At 37.8% G+C, this 18,454-nt stretch overlaps 1 protein-coding gene across 2 annotated transcripts in view; it reads right to left on the reverse strand.

Moving 5' to 3' along the window:
- Positions 1-18,454, reverse strand: part of ncalda (neurocalcin delta a) — a 63,819-nt gene that overhangs the window by 30,533 nt on the left and 14,832 nt on the right. Inside the window, exon 3 of one of the 2 annotated variants that reach the window (XM_058746116.1) lies at positions 13,216-13,254. The exons of the other annotated variant lie outside the window; for it this stretch is intronic. The gene's annotated coding sequence lies outside the window, so the exon portion shown is untranslated. The remainder of the gene's footprint in view (positions 1-13,215; positions 13,255-18,454) is intronic. 2 annotated transcript variants of the gene reach the window in all.

The raw sequence follows: 18,454 nt of genomic DNA on the forward strand, positions 1-18,454 counted from the left end.
ATGCTCACTGTTTATTGGTAGAAAAATATAAACATTGGAAAGAGGATTTATATTAATGTATTTTTGAAGGGAACTGGCTTCAGAGAAGTTTCGATGACATTTTTTTCTCTCTCATCACTGTTCCATAAGCGCCCCCTGAGTGAAATTCTTTTTTGTTTTATGTAGGTTTTAGCATAATTTCACTCACTCAGAACATTCTGTTTTTGCTTCAAATGTTGAAATGGTATAATCAAATTTAAAAAAAAAACTGCTCATGCTACATGCGTGTAGAATCTTTGTTTGCATTGATTAAAATGCAGTGGTTGATTCTAATTTCGAATAGCATTTTTTTTATTTATTAGGCTAAATGCGTTTATTTGATGTAGTAGCAGCAACTGCAAAAACAGTTTAATGGCCAGGAAAAACAAATATTTATAGCCGGTAAATTCAAATCACCAGAATATTTTCTTTGTATCGTGATTAAAATGGCAGATGTGGCAGCAGGTTCATTTTAGGCTTGCTTGCAAGCGTAGAAATTAGGACAAAAGTATTGTAATTTCTCCACTTTAGAGTAAGCTAAAATAATATACCTGTGAAAAATGTATTTTCATTTATTTTACAATGCAACTGCTTTTCAATATATGGCTATTACTGTCATAGGAATAATAATAAAATTACTACTACTATTATTATTATTATTGTTGTTATCATTATATTCTAATTTGTCTGGCTTCCAAATTCAGTGTGAGTGTAATTTAGACTGAGACACTACGTCACAACTAAAATATTGAGTCCCCTTTAAATCTCAAGTACAAGTCATTTCACCAGCTTTTTTCTTTGTTTATTTTGCACATTGAACCGGTGTTGGAGCTCTTAATTTTGAACATGCCCAAGGACCCCCCTACAGGGACCGAGGTCCACCCACCACAGTCTCACAAAATCCTGTGGGAAACACTGCTTCTGTAGATGAAGCTGGATCACGAATGATTTGCACGAACACAGACAAATTTAGGCAGATTGAGGATTGGCGCATTCCCTTCAAAACGAAAGTAACCTTAATCCACTGCGTCTTCAGCAGCTCAGATGTCGGGAGTAAATGAAGAGTGCCATATTCATTATTACATGCTTCGACACAATGGCAGACAGCTCACAGCTCACTCAGGGCGGGTCTAAGGTAAGACGGTCTTGTCAATCAATTATCGTGGGAGCGGCCTGTGCAGAACTACGTCATTCTGACAGGAATCTCAGAACAGCCTGATTTGAGAAAGGGGATTTTAAAATAGGGATTTTAAAAAAAACCACTGGGTGGATTTTTATCATAATCAGGGTTTCTGCAGGATTTTTAAGCTCAAATTTAAGACTTAAGACATTTTTAAGACCTGCACAAATAAAATTAATACCATATGAGCAGGGTAGGGCAATGTCTATGGTAAACTATTAAACTGTAAAATGACTGTAAAAAGCATGATTTACAGTTCAGATATAAGTGTTCAGGAAAACAAAACGTTTTATAAAATAATACACTTCACATTTCAGCCTTTAAACCATTTTTTAAGAAAATGGATGAGTCAAAAATATTAATTACATTAATTTAAACAAGTATTAGCAATAAATTATTATATTAATTAAATAACATACAAACACATTTTACTGTTTAGATTTTTATAATGAATTTTCTTATTGACCCACCAGTTCACATTTACAGCTCTGCGTGTTTGCAAGGTAAAAACATGGGTCGATTTTCACATTGGTCTGAACAAAAAACCTAATGTTCCTGCAATACCGGAGGCTGCAGTTCTAGGACCCTATTTTTTGGGACAGCGCTATCTACTCCAACAGAGGAGACCTGATTCAAACATTAAACAAACAAACAGATGCAAAGACTAGATCCATGGAAACTATTCATTTTTTATCTTTCCATCTTATTTTAATGTAAGAGCTAGCGTGAACCATTTGAGGGGGAGTCAGCAATCTCCATTTAGCCTTTTTAGCTGTGCAAAACAGTTCATTGTGATGCTGGATGTTGTAAATTAGTATTTGTATCCAAATTATTTTACATTTATTGAAGTACTAATAATCACACCAATTTGTAACGCAAGTGTTTTACCATTTACTGCACTTTAAGTTTGTCATACATCAGACGTGAAGCGCTGTGGCTAATGAACTGAAGTCTCTTACAGACACAAGTCTTTCTTTCCAAGAAAACTGAATTTAAAACCAGAATATATAGAATATATTGAAATAAATTAGGTTAAATATTTCAAGAGGGTTACCAACGGGTATGTTTAGGGTTAGGAGTTGGTTAGGACAATAATTAAGTGTATACAATTAAACAACTACATAATTCCTTAAAAAATAATAATATATAGAATTGAATAGCAAGTGCTATAAAATAGTATGAGCCACTAATATTTGGTCATTTAGCAGATGCTTTTATCCAAAGCGACTTATAAATGAGGACAATGGAAGCAATCAAAATCAACAAAAGAGCAATGGTATGCAAGTGCTATAACAAGTCTCAGTTAGCTTAATGCAGTACACATAGCAAGGTTTTTTTTTGTTTTTTTTTAAAGAATAGAATTAGAATAGAGAGTGCTAGAGTTAGAGGGTCAAATAAAGATGGAAGAGATGTGTTTTTAGCCGATTCTTGAAGATGGCTAAGTACTCAGCTGCTGGGATTGAGTTGGGCAGGTCATTCCACCAGGAAGGAACAGTTAATGTAAAAGTCTGTGAAAGTGATTTTGTGCCTCTTTGGGATGGTACAATAAAGCGACGTTCACTTGCAGAACGTAAGCTTCTAGAGGCACACAAGTCTGAAGTAATTAATTTAGGTAAAGGGGTGCAGAGCCAGTGGTCGTAGCTATTGGTAGCTAGTGCAAATTGATAAAAAGAGGTGTGATGTTCTTCATTCTTTCTTACATTATTTTTGGCTCATTAAAAATTAATCTTGCTGCATGTTCTGGATTAATTGTAAAGGTTTGATAGAACTGGCTGGAAGACCTGACATAATACATACATACAAAAAATAAATAAAATAATTTAAAAAATATATATATAGGGTCCTAGAAATCCGGTTCTGAAACTACAGCCTCTGGTATTGCATGAATACACTACTCACAACAACAGCCTTATTGAACATGCGCATTCATTCTCTGCCAGCAGGAGGCGCTTTCGAACGGTTTCCGCGGTAACAGCAGAACACAAAGCAGCACCAGACTTTGAAACGTGCTGCGTTCATATTTATTTATAGCTTTTTGAAGTTTAATTGTCACATTAAGCTGCATCGTGATTCTGGTCTGTACCCAAATTTAAGACCTCTTGAAATCATAATTAAGACTTTCTTGTACAATTTAAGACTTTTTATGACCTTAAATTTGATAAAGTAAATTTAAGACATTTTAAGACTTTAAGGACCCGCGGAAACCCTGCATAATAGGATGGATGTGTACACACACTTATGTTCAAACAACTTGTAAAGTGAATTTTGCATCCGATGACCCCTTTAATAAATTCATTCTTCAATACAACAAAAAAAGCTGGTGGCGTAGTAAACTGATCAAAATTGCAGAATACAAGGTTTCTCTTATTAACTGAAATAGAAGAAAACAGATTTTAACTATTTTCAGTTTGGAGTGTTTTACCAAACTGTGTTTACAGTTAATGGATCAACAATCATTAAGACTAAGAGTCTGATTTATTAGTTGGGGGAGGGGGGGATACAACATTGAGAGATGAGCTCATTTGGTCAGGGTTAGTGTATCTCAGAGCAAGGGAACATCTCCGCTCACCCCCCTCTTGGGGTGGCCCAGTGAACTCTGGGAAAGAGATGAGGCACAGGAAGTAGAAATCAGCATTAAAACCTTTGCACATTGCAATTGTGCTAGATACAGTGTTTGAAATGTCTGAAATCCTGAATTAACTTTATCCCCCTGATAACAGACTTATCAGTAAACATGACTGAATAGATAAAGGAAATAAAGGAAGCACTGTTGTAAAAGGGAAAATTTACAGAAACCCTAACAAATGGACAATTTTTAGGCATCCACCAGCCCTGAAAAGATTTTCATAATATTACTGCACAGACACAGAAGGTGTGATGACACCTTGAGAAGGCATTTACTGTATGTATCAATTTTCATATAAAATCAAACTTGAACAGAATATAAGCATTCAGGAAGTTAAACACATAGGTATAAATGTAGGTGCAAACAAAGTAGGGCTTGGTCAAAGTCCCTTTAAAGCAATTACAGTACAGGCATAAAAGTACAACTCTTCTCTACAATGTGAAGAGACAAATCAAGCATGTTTCAATAATAGACAATAGCAATAAAATCTGACAACAATGGCATCATAGAGCATGATACTGTAGCAAAAACCTCACACACACAGTATTTTTCAGACTGGTTCACCCAATGTGCTTTTACATTCTAGGAGTAAGCAAACAGACAATGGCTCTATTAAAAACAAAACTGGATTTAACTGAATAGAGGGACTTCCACATCAGATACAGTATAAGGAGTGAACATGGGGATAAAGTGCATAGGTTTAGGGCTGTGATTGTCGCCATAACAACCGCGTCACCACGGTGATGGTTGATTGCCACCGGCAGTAATGCGTGTGACGTCACACACTCTATAACAAGCATAAAATACAAAGTTTTGTATACAAGTGCAATAATAGTAACAGTTGCAATAGAATTCTGTATTTATAGCATATACCATTCAGCTGTAAATTGTTTTATTTAGACTGTTAATTCACAAATTACCTCAAACGCCATGGCATTTCATTATCACCGTGTCTACAGTGGACGCGAGAGGCGATGCGCGGCATGACAAAATACCAGAACACAATACATTATAATCAGTAGATACTTTACATGGACAATTTTACTTCCATCGGAATTAATTCATTCTGATTGACGAATCCGAACGCAGTGTTTACATGAACGCTAAATAAAGTGATCGGGTTGATGTGAGCGTTTATATGTCACAAGCTTCTGATCGGATTTCATCTTTTCACACGCGCACACTGCATGAATATACTGAGTTTCCCGCTGTTGTCGCATATTGTTTTAAAAAGCACACTTGATATTTATCTACTTTGGGTCCTAATTAGGCGACAACCACCCCTTACAATCCGATTGACGTGTTTACATGTAACTTTTTTTATTCTGATTGTGCTTCTAGTCCTATTACGATCGGATTATTAGGGTCCATGTAAACGCAGCTAATGATGCTGTCTAGATTGGATGCGTTGTGGCAAGACAAATCCCCGACAGTAAACTGATGCCTCATTTTATTTATGACATGCTGACACAAAGTTCAAATGATTTTTAACGGTAGCTTTGTCGCGTCCAGTGTAGACAGACTTTAGCTGTTGCGGTGCGGCGCGTTAAGTGTTAAACGGGCGAGCACTTCATATCTCTGTTTCCATTTGCTATTTGTGAGAGGAGGCCAGCGAAGACGTGCTTGGTGGTGGAATAATGAGGCAAGATACCTGGCCACGGTTGCTTAAAATGCATTTGTGCAACAAGCACACCATCTGAACGCGTTCAGCGCGGCTGGAAACATCGTAACACCAGTGAGGTCCTCCCTTAAACTGGACAATATCAACATGTTTGTTTTTCTGTCAAAGAATTTTAAATCTAATATTAGCCTATATAAAAGCCAAAGGTAGGCTTAAGCATTAGTGTTTACATTCTAATTGTTGTCAGGCCAACGCAGATTTTCCAGCATGTGACTAAAGTTGTTACGAATTATTTAGGCTACTTTCTTATTTAACTTATTTCTTTGATAGCCTAGTATTTTGCAGGTTGCGTGTTGCGGTGTTCACCGAAGGAAGTGCTAAAATAAACACGTACGTTTGTTAATAGATGTTTGAGCCATGCCCGCATATATTTATTTCTTGTTTCAAAGTTTATACACACTAGTGATGCGCGGATGGCAGTTATATCCACGGGCACTGCGGATAATTTGCGGGTCGGGTAATAAAAAAATGCATTCTGATTATTTGCGGGTGGGTCGAGGGTGGATAAGATAAATCATTAATGATGCAAATATTAAACTACATTTTCTAAAATATGAACGTGTGTTAAATAGGCTACAGATATTGAATAAACTGTAAATTAACATATTAAAGTTATTCAACAAAACATTATTTAGTCAAGAGCAGTGAGGGATTTTCTCTGTCTTTTGTTGTTTGACTAACATTAATGACAGATGGCACAACTTTATTAGGCTGCTGTCACAAGACCTATTTCACAGATCCAATACTGATACACATGCGTTTTCATTCGCAACCGTTTACATTAACTTAAGACAAAACCGACAGTGCTTATGAGGATACTCGCCAGGACGACAATTTTGACGTCATTTTGTGTGTATTTGGCCACTTAAGTGCAACAAGCTTTGCTCAATTTGGTACTTGCAGAGCTCGCTTTGGATGTGACAATGTGAGCACACAGAAAAGTGCCTCTGGAGCGCGCGAGTACCGAAAGGCTTAAAAAGATGTGCAAATAATACATTTTTGTGATGGTGCAACAATCAGGCAACTGACAATTCTGTCAACTGTACCAAAACGTGAGCTAATTTTGTATCGCAGTGTTCAGCTCTAGATGCACCGATGTGAAGAGAAGGTCAAAGAGAGAAGACCCGGAACAGCTGAATCACTCACACGGTTTTCAAATGACTGATTTGATCTGATGGTTTGTGTGAATTTATTTACTTATCTAACCTACACGCTATATTGAATAAATGTTTTGCAGGAATTTCCCTCATTTTAAAGTCGAAAGCTGCGGGAATGAGTAATGTGATATATGCGCAATACCGCACTGAAATTCAGGACCTGATTAAACATAATTCTATTGTACAGAATTGTGAAACATGACTTTTCCAAAACTTTCCAGGCCTGAAAATGGCTGTTTTAAAATTCCATGACTTTTCCAGTTTTTCATGACCGTATGATGATCGGGTGCGGGTCGGTTGTGGTTATCTAAATCAGACAAAAATATAGCTGCGGGCGGTTGGTGGGTGAATAATTTATTTGAAGCTGCGGATTCGGGTGACATTTTAGCTCATCTGCGCATCACTAATACACACACTGCGTCACCGCCGGTAGGTGGTCCATTACCACCGCGTTGGTAAAACCAACGGCCACCGTCACAGCCCTACATAGGTTACAAAAAAGTGCCCCTATTATGGGTTATGAAAGGTTCATATTTTGGTTTTGGGAGTCCCTAACAACAGGCTGGCATGCATGCAAGGTCAAAAAACTCTTTCATTTTCTTATAATATGCATTTATTTTTGCCTTATTTGCTCAATGACTCCCAAATGATTCGCTCAACGATTCATTTTTCCAAACCCCTCCTTTGCGTGACGCTAATCTGCGGTGATTGGTCGATTTCATTTAAAGCAGTGTTTGTGAGCTTTTAACGCTCCAAAAGCACCACCTAGTGGCTAAGAATGAATGAGCTGGCAATATGCTAATGTTTCATGTTGATGTCAACATGAAACGGTTTGGGATTAATTTTAAAAACGACTCGTTTCAATGATTCAGAGTCGTCTCTTTCTTTTGAGAGACAATAATTCTATATCACTTAAAGCTGTGTTTCACACTGCATGAAAGGTAATTTTCAAAAATCCATAATAGGGGCACTTTAAAGGGATACTCCACCCCAAAATGAAAATGTTGTCATTAATCACTTACCCCCATGTCGTTCCAAACCCGTAAAAGCTTCGTTCATCCTCGGAACACAATTTAAGATATTTTGGATGAAAACCGGGAGACTTGTGACTGTCCCATTGACTGCCAAGGCACAGAAAAGTATAAAAAAACTTTATACTTTTGAACCTTTATAGTTTATAGTCAAAATAGTCTATCTGCCATCAGTGGTTCAATCTGAATTTTATGAAGCGACGAGAATACTTTTTGTACGCAAAGAAAATAAAAATAACAACATTTATTCATTATTATTCGTCTCCTCTGTGTCAGCGTAGCGCCATTTTGAAAAGCATCCGATGGACGCAAAGTTCGTATGCAATTCTCCGTCATCAGTAACACATGGATACGCTATTTCTGTTCAAATCAAAAGCGTAAATAAACGTACAATACATATCCATGTGTTACTTTCAATGGGTAAGTCACAAGCCTCCCGGTTTTCATCCAAAATATCTTAAATTGAGTTGAGTTTCGAGGATGAACGAAGCTTTTACGGGTTTGGAACGACATGGGGGTAAGTGATTAATGACCAAATTTGCATTTTGGGGTGGAGTATCCCTTTAAGGCTTTAGAGCAGGGGTGTCCAAACCTGTACAGGTGGGCCACTGTCCAGCAAAGTTTAGACAAGTGTGTTGGAGATGGTTGGAGCTAAAATCTAGTAGGGCTGGGATGATAAATCGTTGCAGAATTGATTCATGGATTGATTCTATTTTCCGAATGCAGCACGATTCCTCTTTAATCAATTCTGAGCTTAGATTTTAACAGCAGATGGTGCTCTACTCTAGTTTTTGTCTGCACACTCAAATGCTCATGAAGAAGAGCGCTGAAAAGCGCTTGTGCATTCGGCCGAGTCATGTAATTTCACCTCAGCTCAGAATGCTTTTATGATGCAAGATTAATGTAAACACAGCCCACTGTGAAGAACCTTGTAAATTGCTTCAACCTTTTAGAATTTTATGAATGATTATTTTAGGTTCAAATGTGTGTAAGGATTTGGAAACAAGCAGAGTATGGCTGTTTCTAAGGCATGCAGTGCCATCTGCTGTTCTAAGCTCAGAATCGATTCCAGAGGAATCGCGATGCATTCTGAAAATATCAGAATCAATCCAGGAATTGATTCTGCAACGATTTATTGTCCCAGCCCTAAAATCTAGCATTTGGCCCTCCAGGAGCAGGACTAGACACCCCTGCTTTACAGCATCAGTGATCTATTTATACTCCCCTCAAAAGGACACATGCTCCAACCTGAAGCTGTCACATGTACTACTCAAAAAAATAAAAAATGTAGATGTTTCCTTAGCTGACAGCCGCAAGCTCTTTGACTCTAATAGTCTTCACATCACACCATTCTCATTCAGTCATAGGTTTACCATACATAATCTAGTTTTCCACTGGAGCAGTTTCCTTGTATTCTATGCACTGAACGGAATTTCCACACAAATGCTCTTTACACTCACTGAACTAACCTTGAAAATATATCACTGAAATGGAAAACCGAATATTAAGGCTACGTGCAAACCGTTATTGAATCCATGTTTCTTCAGACTACATGGTCACGTTATGACCACTATCAGAGCACTGAGTATTAATTTTGTGTGACCTATAATGTCTATTAATAGCAAGCTTGTCCTTCTCTCATATTGGTTGTTTCCCCCAAAAGGTTGCGATGTCCACACACACACACACACACACACACACAATCGACCAGAGGTCACTGACGCTTACATTGCAGGAAGTAACAAGCTCTTATAAGATTTTATAAGATCGCTTTGTCGCTGCACGTGTGAATGGGACTTCAGATATTCCAAACAGAAATCCAAATGCTATTAGGCCAGTGTCTTCAATTACTCTCAAAAAGGTTTACAGAACAGGAACAAAAACAGTAAAACAACAGACACTATAGATGAAAAAAACTTGTGCCACAGCTTAAAAAATGCATATGTGATACTAATGTATGAACTGCAACAGGACGACTTCAGCAACTGCAACTTATGCTGCCAACCTCCACTCGATCTGCTGAGACCATCACAGCATTCAAGAAATGGATGAAGACATACCTCCTCCGCAAGCACTTAACTAATCCACAATAATAAAAAAAGTCAGTTGCTAAAACAAAAACAAAACAAAAAAAACCCCAACTCCTTTCTCTTGTGCATTTCTCCTCTGCTCTTGTGTACTAACCTAGCTTACACTTAAAACTCAGAATTGTGTACTATGACTATTGCTGGCCCTTCTGACAAATTGCTTGAATCTTTTCTAATTTGTAAGTCCCTCTGGATAAAAGTGCCCACTAAAGTAATCAAAATAAATGTTCAGGAAGCAATGGCATCGTTGTATGTGACGCCAATAGATGTCCTAAAGCTTGCGTAACAAGACAGCCATGCCTCATTTGTTGATTCTGGGAATTGCCCAGTGATGCCTTATTTTCATTTACGTTTCTCAACCTTGACTTTAATCAGACATTCTCCATCATAGGAATTCAGCACGACATAAAAGCTCAACCATATCTGCATCACTTGCATTTTCAGGTATAAAAAACTATTGCTTATTACAGCAAGGCAACATGGAAAACCTAAAGTTATTTCCACATAGCTCAAATATAGTAGCAATATCTTTGCTAATATATGTCCCAAAGATATTGCTACTATATGTCCCAATCATGTTCTACTGTCAAAGCATGGTACTTACTAAGAGGAAGTTCATGCTTCTTTGGAGATTTGGAGCCAGTTACTTATAATCACATTCAGATGGCTATAGGACAGTGTAACTCATTGTCTAAAATGAGTCATTTTGATAGCTTTAGTTGAGTGAGGTATTAGACTTAGACTAATAAATGTCTTTTACTAAGAATAAGAAAACGGTGGGCATTGTAGGTGAGACAGAAAGTGCATGAGACCATCATAAATATGAAGAATATTCATGAAAACGCAGAACAGTGAGTGTCCTCCCTACACTGCTGGTAGTTATGCCACAGATCCATATTCAGACAAGTGAAACTAAAGGTGCAGGACCAACCAAGATGCCACAGTGTTACAAAGTTTGTTACATAAAGTCTAAATGGTATAAATTAATAATATGCTAACATTTGTGCTGGATCGATTTACATTACTATAAAGAGCGAATTACATAATTTTTGTACTGATATTTGGCCTACATGCAAGTATACCCACAACAGACACGCATGCGGTGTTACAGAATGAACCGTTGCGTGCCCATCTCCTTGGACACCTGCTATGGAGATGTGGGTGACTGTTGAGGTATGCAGGTTGTACAGTCGTGGACGTACGCAGGTTTATATGAATGTGTGTGGGCAGCTGCACTCCTACGAGTGTTTCAGTTCTCTTCCTCACGGCAGAGACGACTGTCACGACTTTGCCCACTCACACTGCAAACCCTCCCATTTCATATAGACAGGCAGGGAGGGAAGCAGAGATGCACTAGATGTATTACAGTGTTGCTGCTCACCATGTGGAGTCTAACCAACCCCCCTCCACCACCGTACCTTACCCAGAGTGCAGCTGGTCACGAAACAATGAAAGAATGAGTGATTCATCCCTCTGCAGTGGTTCTGTTCTGTCAACAGAGCCGCGTGGGTGACACCTCTTACGATTCAATTTAGATGAATGCACACGGACAGGCATGTTAAAAACTGCCAATGACTTCTGGATTTGAACATCTTGAGTGCTTGTCAATCCATCTTAAACCATGCCCACACATGGCAAATCATTTTGAGAGTTTTTTCTCAATGTCATTTGCCCCTGTAAGTGAAATTCTGGAGTTCTTACACCTGGTTTACAAATTTGCAGTACATAAACAGTGCATGCGCCATTGTGCTTTCACATAAAATGCATTTGCAGTGTGCTACTGATCAGTGGCTTGATTTGTCACATTTTAATCAGCAGAATATAGGCTTTAAAGCAAAATGTGTTTATGGAGGTTTGATATTTGAGAGAGACTTCTACACCTTTAAGGCGAATGTGATTTTTAACATACATTTTAGGCTTCTCTTGCCAATTGCTTGTTTGTAGAAAGCAATTGCTCTCTACAGGGAAAAACATTATTGGATGGACTAAACTGATGACAAATTTATTATGAAAGAATGAAGTATGAGTGCAAAAGAGTATGTGAGCCAATGGATTTGGCATTAATGGAGGAAAAGCATCAAGTACTTCTAAAATGTGGGAGTAAAGAGAAGCTGTGGTTTTATCATAATGGACGAGGTTGGCGTTTTTACATTGCGCGTTTCTTTGTCAGGTCTTGCATAACAGCTCTGCAGCTTTAAATGGTACTTCCCTATAAACAATTCTTATAACAAGACCTATTTTCTAGATATTTGATAGTATCCAAAACTGGTTTAACAGGTTGATCGCACACAGGCTGATTTGTAAAATGTTTCCTGTATAAAAAAATATAATCGTACTATGCTTTGCTGCCACCCACTACTAGAATCCAAAACTTACTCCTGAATTTTTAGAGTTAAATCAGTGTAGCTAATACAAGTATAAAATCTATTTCAAGTAGCAGAATCTGAGTGCCATCTGAGTGTAATGACCTTTGTCAAAAACATGCTTCTGTTATGCCCCAGGACTCTTTCGCCAGCTCAGGAGGGTAAAGCTAGAACCTGTCATATGTGGATTGTGAAGCCAGGGCTGTCAGCACCACTTAGTTACCCCTCTCAACTCTGTCTCAACAGTATGTCACGCTAGCTGTCACCACACTGCTGGTTTCACCCATCCTAGTGGGTGAAAAGAACAGTGAAAAGGCCAGCTTTAATCAACACAGCTGAAATCGAGCTGAAGTTACACTCTATCAAACTTTTTGTGAACACACATTATGTAACTTAGAAATCTCTTACTGCTGAGAGAGTCCGAAAAATGAAAAGCACTTAAAAAACATTTTAAGGGAAAGCTGCCAAAGCTATTAACATTTCATACCACAAAATTTCAAAACAGCTCAGTTTCACAAAACACCACACATCACTCTAGTAAATTCTGCATCAGGAATGTGCAAAAATAATGAAACTGGAGCTCATTCTAATCCATGTCTTCACAACTCTTATTTGTGCTGGAGACAAAGTATGTGTTAGGACTGCACAATTAATTCACACAATCACAATTATGCTGTTGTGATTGATTGATACAAAAACAACATGCCGTACTCTAAACTGCACTTTGCATCTATTCCCATTCCATTAATGGCCAACCAGAGATTTTTAAAGGACTAGTTTGCCTCAAAATTCTGTCATCATTTACTCATAATAATGTTATTCAATAGAGGGGCAAAAATTATGAAAGAATATTTTTAAAAATATACATTTATGTTGTTTCGCAAGTCTTATTGTTAAATTAGAAAAAAAGAGCATTTTTGGTTGAACAAACTTTTTAAATGACTCCAAAAGTCAATTAGTAAAATCCAACACTAATAAGAAGTTTAAACTGTCTGTTTCACTGATGCACATTTTAGGTTTTACTTCCATGCGTTGTGGAAGAAACATCACCTGACACACAAAAAAGCATTACCTTATGGGCCTGTTTACACCTGGCCACGTAAATGTGTCTCTGCAAAACGGATACAAAACAGATTTTCAATTCCCATGTAATATGCAAATTCAACAGAGTTCAACTCAACAAAAGTGACATATGCAGTGTATTTTATTCATCATAAGTTTATTTCAAGATCAAAGAGCACAACAAGAGAAAGAGCAGCATCAGCACTGTAAAGTTAAGTTAGTCTTACTACTTTTAATGAATATGATTATGTGTTGAGAGTCTGTGACTTACTTTGTTTCATTTGCGTCAGTTTGCGCATCGGCTTGCTGAGGAGATACTCAGCTACTCATTAGTGTTGTCATATATGACTATAGCATGTTTCATATATTCAACAAGCAGATGCATTTACACTTGTCCAGTTTCGTCTGAAATGCGCCCCAGACTAGGCATGGGACGATAACCGGTTTTTCAAGGTATACCGCGGTTTGGAAAATTCACAGTTTCAAAACCACTAAAATTTTCTGTTATACCGTTCCTGCGGTATGCGCCGTTTTTTTAGGTGTCGTCAAAGACGGAAAGTGCAGGACTCCCTCAGTTGTGAGCAATGAAAAGAGCGTAACGAGTCACACGACCCCTCCCCCTCCGGACAGCGGTCAGTGAGAGTCACCTGTGTGTAGGATGATGGCCGCATGAGGTGAATCCCTGGAACTTTTTCCCCTGTCGAAAAAGGCGGAGTCTGCTGTATGGGAATTTCTCGGGTAACGTAGACCAATCATGTTCCGTACACAATGATGTTCCATACAGATGCCGTTTTGGCGCTGATCGCTAAATAAATACTTCCAGGTCGTACACAAACGATATATCTGTGTCGTCTTCATTTCTCCCTCTTTCACCCTCAATCAAGACAGAGACCCATTCGCCGGTTGTTTCAGTGTTGAAATAAATACTATTTTGCTTGCTACCGAGGCAAATAACATACCTAATTAACTAGCTAACGTCAACTAGTTTCCTCCCTCACATTACTTCACAGAGCGGGGAATAGCAGACTAAAGTACTACGTTTCTGCGATTTGGTACAATAAATTTAGCTGGTATCACGTCTATAATTTTAAGCCTCCTGCCATTGTTTACATCTGTTCAAAATCACGTCATTTAAAAAAGAAACAAACTGCTGGCTCAGGTGTCTTTGCCACTGTTTGAGTATTATACGGAGAGAGACCGTGTGTGTGTGTGAGACACAATCGCACCCTCTCCTTATGTGTATGTGCACACATCTTTGTACCTCACCGCTCATAACTTGGACTGAAAGATGAATGTGTAGAAAGTGAGCATATCTCCAAAAACCTTGTTGAGCTGCAGGTTTAATGACTGCATTTTTTTTTTTAATTTTTACAGAAATTGTTTTGATTTATGCTTTTGATTACTGAGCTATAGGTTTAGGTTAAGTGACTGCATTTTCAATGTTTTTTTAATTTAGAAGGATTTTTATTTATTTTTTTTTTTTGCAGAAAATTATTTATGTTCTGATTATTGTTGAGCTGCAGGTTTAGGCTCACTTAAGTGACTGCACGTAATTTAATTAACAAGAATTCAATTATTTATATTAATTATTTAGCCTGACATGTTTACCATTCCAAAATGTTCTATGTGTTTCTTAAAAAAAAAAAAAATGTATTGTGTTCAGTGGAAAAAACGTTTTTTACCCAGACATTTAAAAATAACATATTTTAGAGCTATAAAATCGCAATACCGTGATACCGTGAAACCGTGATATTTTTATCTAAGGTTATCATACCGTCAGAATCTAATACCGGCCCATGCCTACCCCAGACCACCTCCTGAAGTGGTTTGAGCGATCGGATTTAAATCCATCTTGAAAGCATTTCGAAGGCCATTTACACCTGGTCTTTTCACGATCAGATAGCCATCCGATCACAGAAAACGCATTAAGTGACCAGGTGTAAACAGGCCCTATGTGTCCACTGGTACAGAAAAAAAACTGTCTTAAAAAAAAGATTTATTTTTGCCTTTATTATGATAGGAAAGATCAGAGCTGACAGGCAGCAAAGAGAAAGAGAGAGGGGTGGGATTGGGAAAGGTCTTCGAGTCGGGATTTGAACTCGGGACGCCCATAGTGCAACGGCGCTGAATGTCTTCAGTGTGGTACAATGAACTCTAACCTCAACAGATCAAAGAAAATAATATAATAATAATATAACCCCGATATTTAGGTGATGTAGCTACCAAAGGCATTTCCATACATACACAGCCATTAAACCTGTGTTGACACACTAAATACCATCATTAATTGTTCTATTCTATATCAGTTATTTAATCATGCTGTCCAAACATTCTTGACGTAGTATGAAAAAGTGTCAGTACTGAAAGCGTTCCACCACACATTCCATCCACATAATATCCAAAGACATCAAGCCCAGGTTCTGCCAATAGTCAACGCCATGTGCTGCAGTGATTGATTGGTTTCAGCGTGTAGGCAGCGCTCTGGTGGCATGTGTCTGCTCACAGAGTTTGTGCTTAGGCTGAGTGATCGGTTATTGACTTCCTTTCAGCCGACCACCTGGAGAATAATGACATTTACAGACATCATTATTCAAGAAATGACGGCATCAGCTCAAGGCTTTGATAAAACATTATCGACGGATGGCTGTCTGTATGACTCCCACAGAGCTGGGCACTATCCTGCAATCTCACTCTTAATTCATTGTTCTCTGCCACTGTTCAACATAAGCAGAAGAGAGCTTTCTCATCGCGGATCAAAACATGTAAAAATACCTTTTCTACCATTAAATTCTCCACCAATTCTTTACAGAACACCAATTATATATTTTTTCCATCACCAAAAACAATTGGTTACGTTGAATTAGTGTTTTCATTGATTCCACACAGTCGGTGTGAGGTGACATTTGAATTTGAGAATAGGGATGTGGCTCGGAGCGTAATTCATGTGAACATCCTTGGTGAGACAGAACGTCTGCATCGATAGCCACAGGTTTTCTCAAACAAATACCCTGATGATTATGTAATAACGGAGATGACTGGACCAATGGAAACTGCATGCCTATCAAGGACTAATAACCGTGTCCTGACCAGGCACGACAAGGCCAGATACCAGCACCAGGCAATTTGTTTGCTCAAACAAAATGTGAAAATGGGCCATGACGCAAGAAAACCAATTGACCGTTCGCAAAGAGCTTGGCTGACAGGTGATGTGACCAATCAGAACGCGGATATTATGTGCCGTCGCTGCTATCCACCATCTTGCCCGACAGCTACGGTCAGTCTCCATAGAAATCCATGTTAAAACAGATCGAATGAATTGAAACTTTTCAATGTAACTAAATATAAAAATGAGCGGAGGGTTAAGCTGTGCTATTGTTGGCTGCCACAGAAACAGTAATAAGCTAAGAAATTCCTTTAACCCTTTAAGACCTGCCATAGAACAATTCCGCCAGAGTATATCTTTATATTTTTACATGCTGTGCTGTCATTCTTTTGAGTATTTTCAAATGCCATATATCAATACAATCCTTACTAGAGGTCGACCGATTCATCGGTTTTGCCGATTAATCGGCACCGATAGTTGATTGCCACAACTATCTGTTATCGGCAAAAATCCATGCCGATAGTTTTCCGGTTTGCAACCGTTGCTGGAGTGGCTGAGAAGGGTCCGCTGGCATTATACAGTGCGAGAACGGCCTCTAATAGAGGCAGAAATCATTGACAGTACGTGTTATTTTGACACGTGACACTGCGCGCTGCACAGAGCGGGAAACTCCAGACTCTCATTTAAATACAGGCGACAGAAAATCCTGCCGCGGAACAGAGCGCCATTCACATAGTTTTCTATTAAATTACATTACATTATATTTGTCCCAAATCGTTGTGAATGTACATAATGACTTACATAATGTCTTTCTGTGACTCTAATAAAGTCTGTATCCTTCATTTAGAGAGCTGTAATACAGATCGCGCTTTCTCTTTCCACTTGCTCCGTTTTTTTTTGGTTTTTTAAACACCGAACTTCAAACTCATTTATGCCACAATGTTCATTCTTGAAGCAAACTTATGTCCGTTTGGTTATTAAATAAATTTTAGACCGCCACTTGATTTGAATGCAAAGCGTCTGGTGTGTGTGTGGGATACCTCTGAGTTCTCCTAGACGCAGCGCTGCGCTTTTTGTGTGACTAACTTTTTTGTTGATTTTTTTTTTTTTTGATTAGATAATTATCAAGTGTTAAAAAATAGAAGCAAATAAAGTGTGCGAGTACACATACAATATCCATATGTATGTAATTTTAATGCTATGGCCTTGCGTAGGTATTTAAAGATGGCCATCTTTAAGCATGACTGTTGAAATTAAATGGTAACACTTAACAATAAGAGTCCATTCGTAGCATTAATGAAAACTGTAGAAATATTGTTCCTTGTTAGAGTGTGTTCATTTCAACATTCACTATTGGCTACTAATAGGCTACATTTTTAAATTTTAAAAAGTTTCTTCTTTTAACATTAGCAAACTATGAAATAACTTTAATGATCAATATAGTAAATAATATTAATATATTTATTCATTTACAAAGTATGGTTCAGTACACTTTTTTTTTTTAAATAGTAAAGCACTAGCTCTCTTTCAGTATCCATTTTGAAAACTATCGGTTGATTAATCGGTATTGGCCAGTGTGGTCCAACCTAGCTATCGGTATCGGTAAAATCCACTAATCGGTCAACCTCTAATCCTTACACCTCCAATTTGAAGGCTGTGTATGTAAGAAATCCATAACTACTAGATACATAGCTCAAAAGTGCAATAAACCAACAAAAATATGAATTTTTTTTCAACATATTTTACTAAATACAGAAATATCACAAATGTCAAACCTCAAACTTGTCAATGTAAAAAACTTGCATAAAACACTTTGAAACTACATACAATTGATTTGGACTGATTACATAAATTCGTTAGAGAGATACACTCATTTTTATAAACGTGCGTTGTGAAGTCAAACCGATAATATATTGCTTTTGAGAGCAATATTGAACAACTACAAAAGATAATGTAAAATAATCAGTTACACTACTCTAAAATCTGTAATTTATCATAACTAAAAATGCAGAAAGGCTGTGATAACACTTGTGACAATTCCTGACTAGAATAATGCAGAGGGGTATGTGGCATGCCTCACAGATGAATGGAGTGCATTTGAATTTGTGGGATAAAAAAAAATAACATTTTGCTTTTGAGAGCGATG

Source organism: Onychostoma macrolepis, chromosome 16 (assembly GCF_012432095.1).
Source record: "Onychostoma macrolepis isolate SWU-2019 chromosome 16, ASM1243209v1, whole genome shotgun sequence".
NCBI lineage: Eukaryota > Metazoa > Chordata > Actinopteri > Cypriniformes > Cyprinidae > Onychostoma > Onychostoma macrolepis.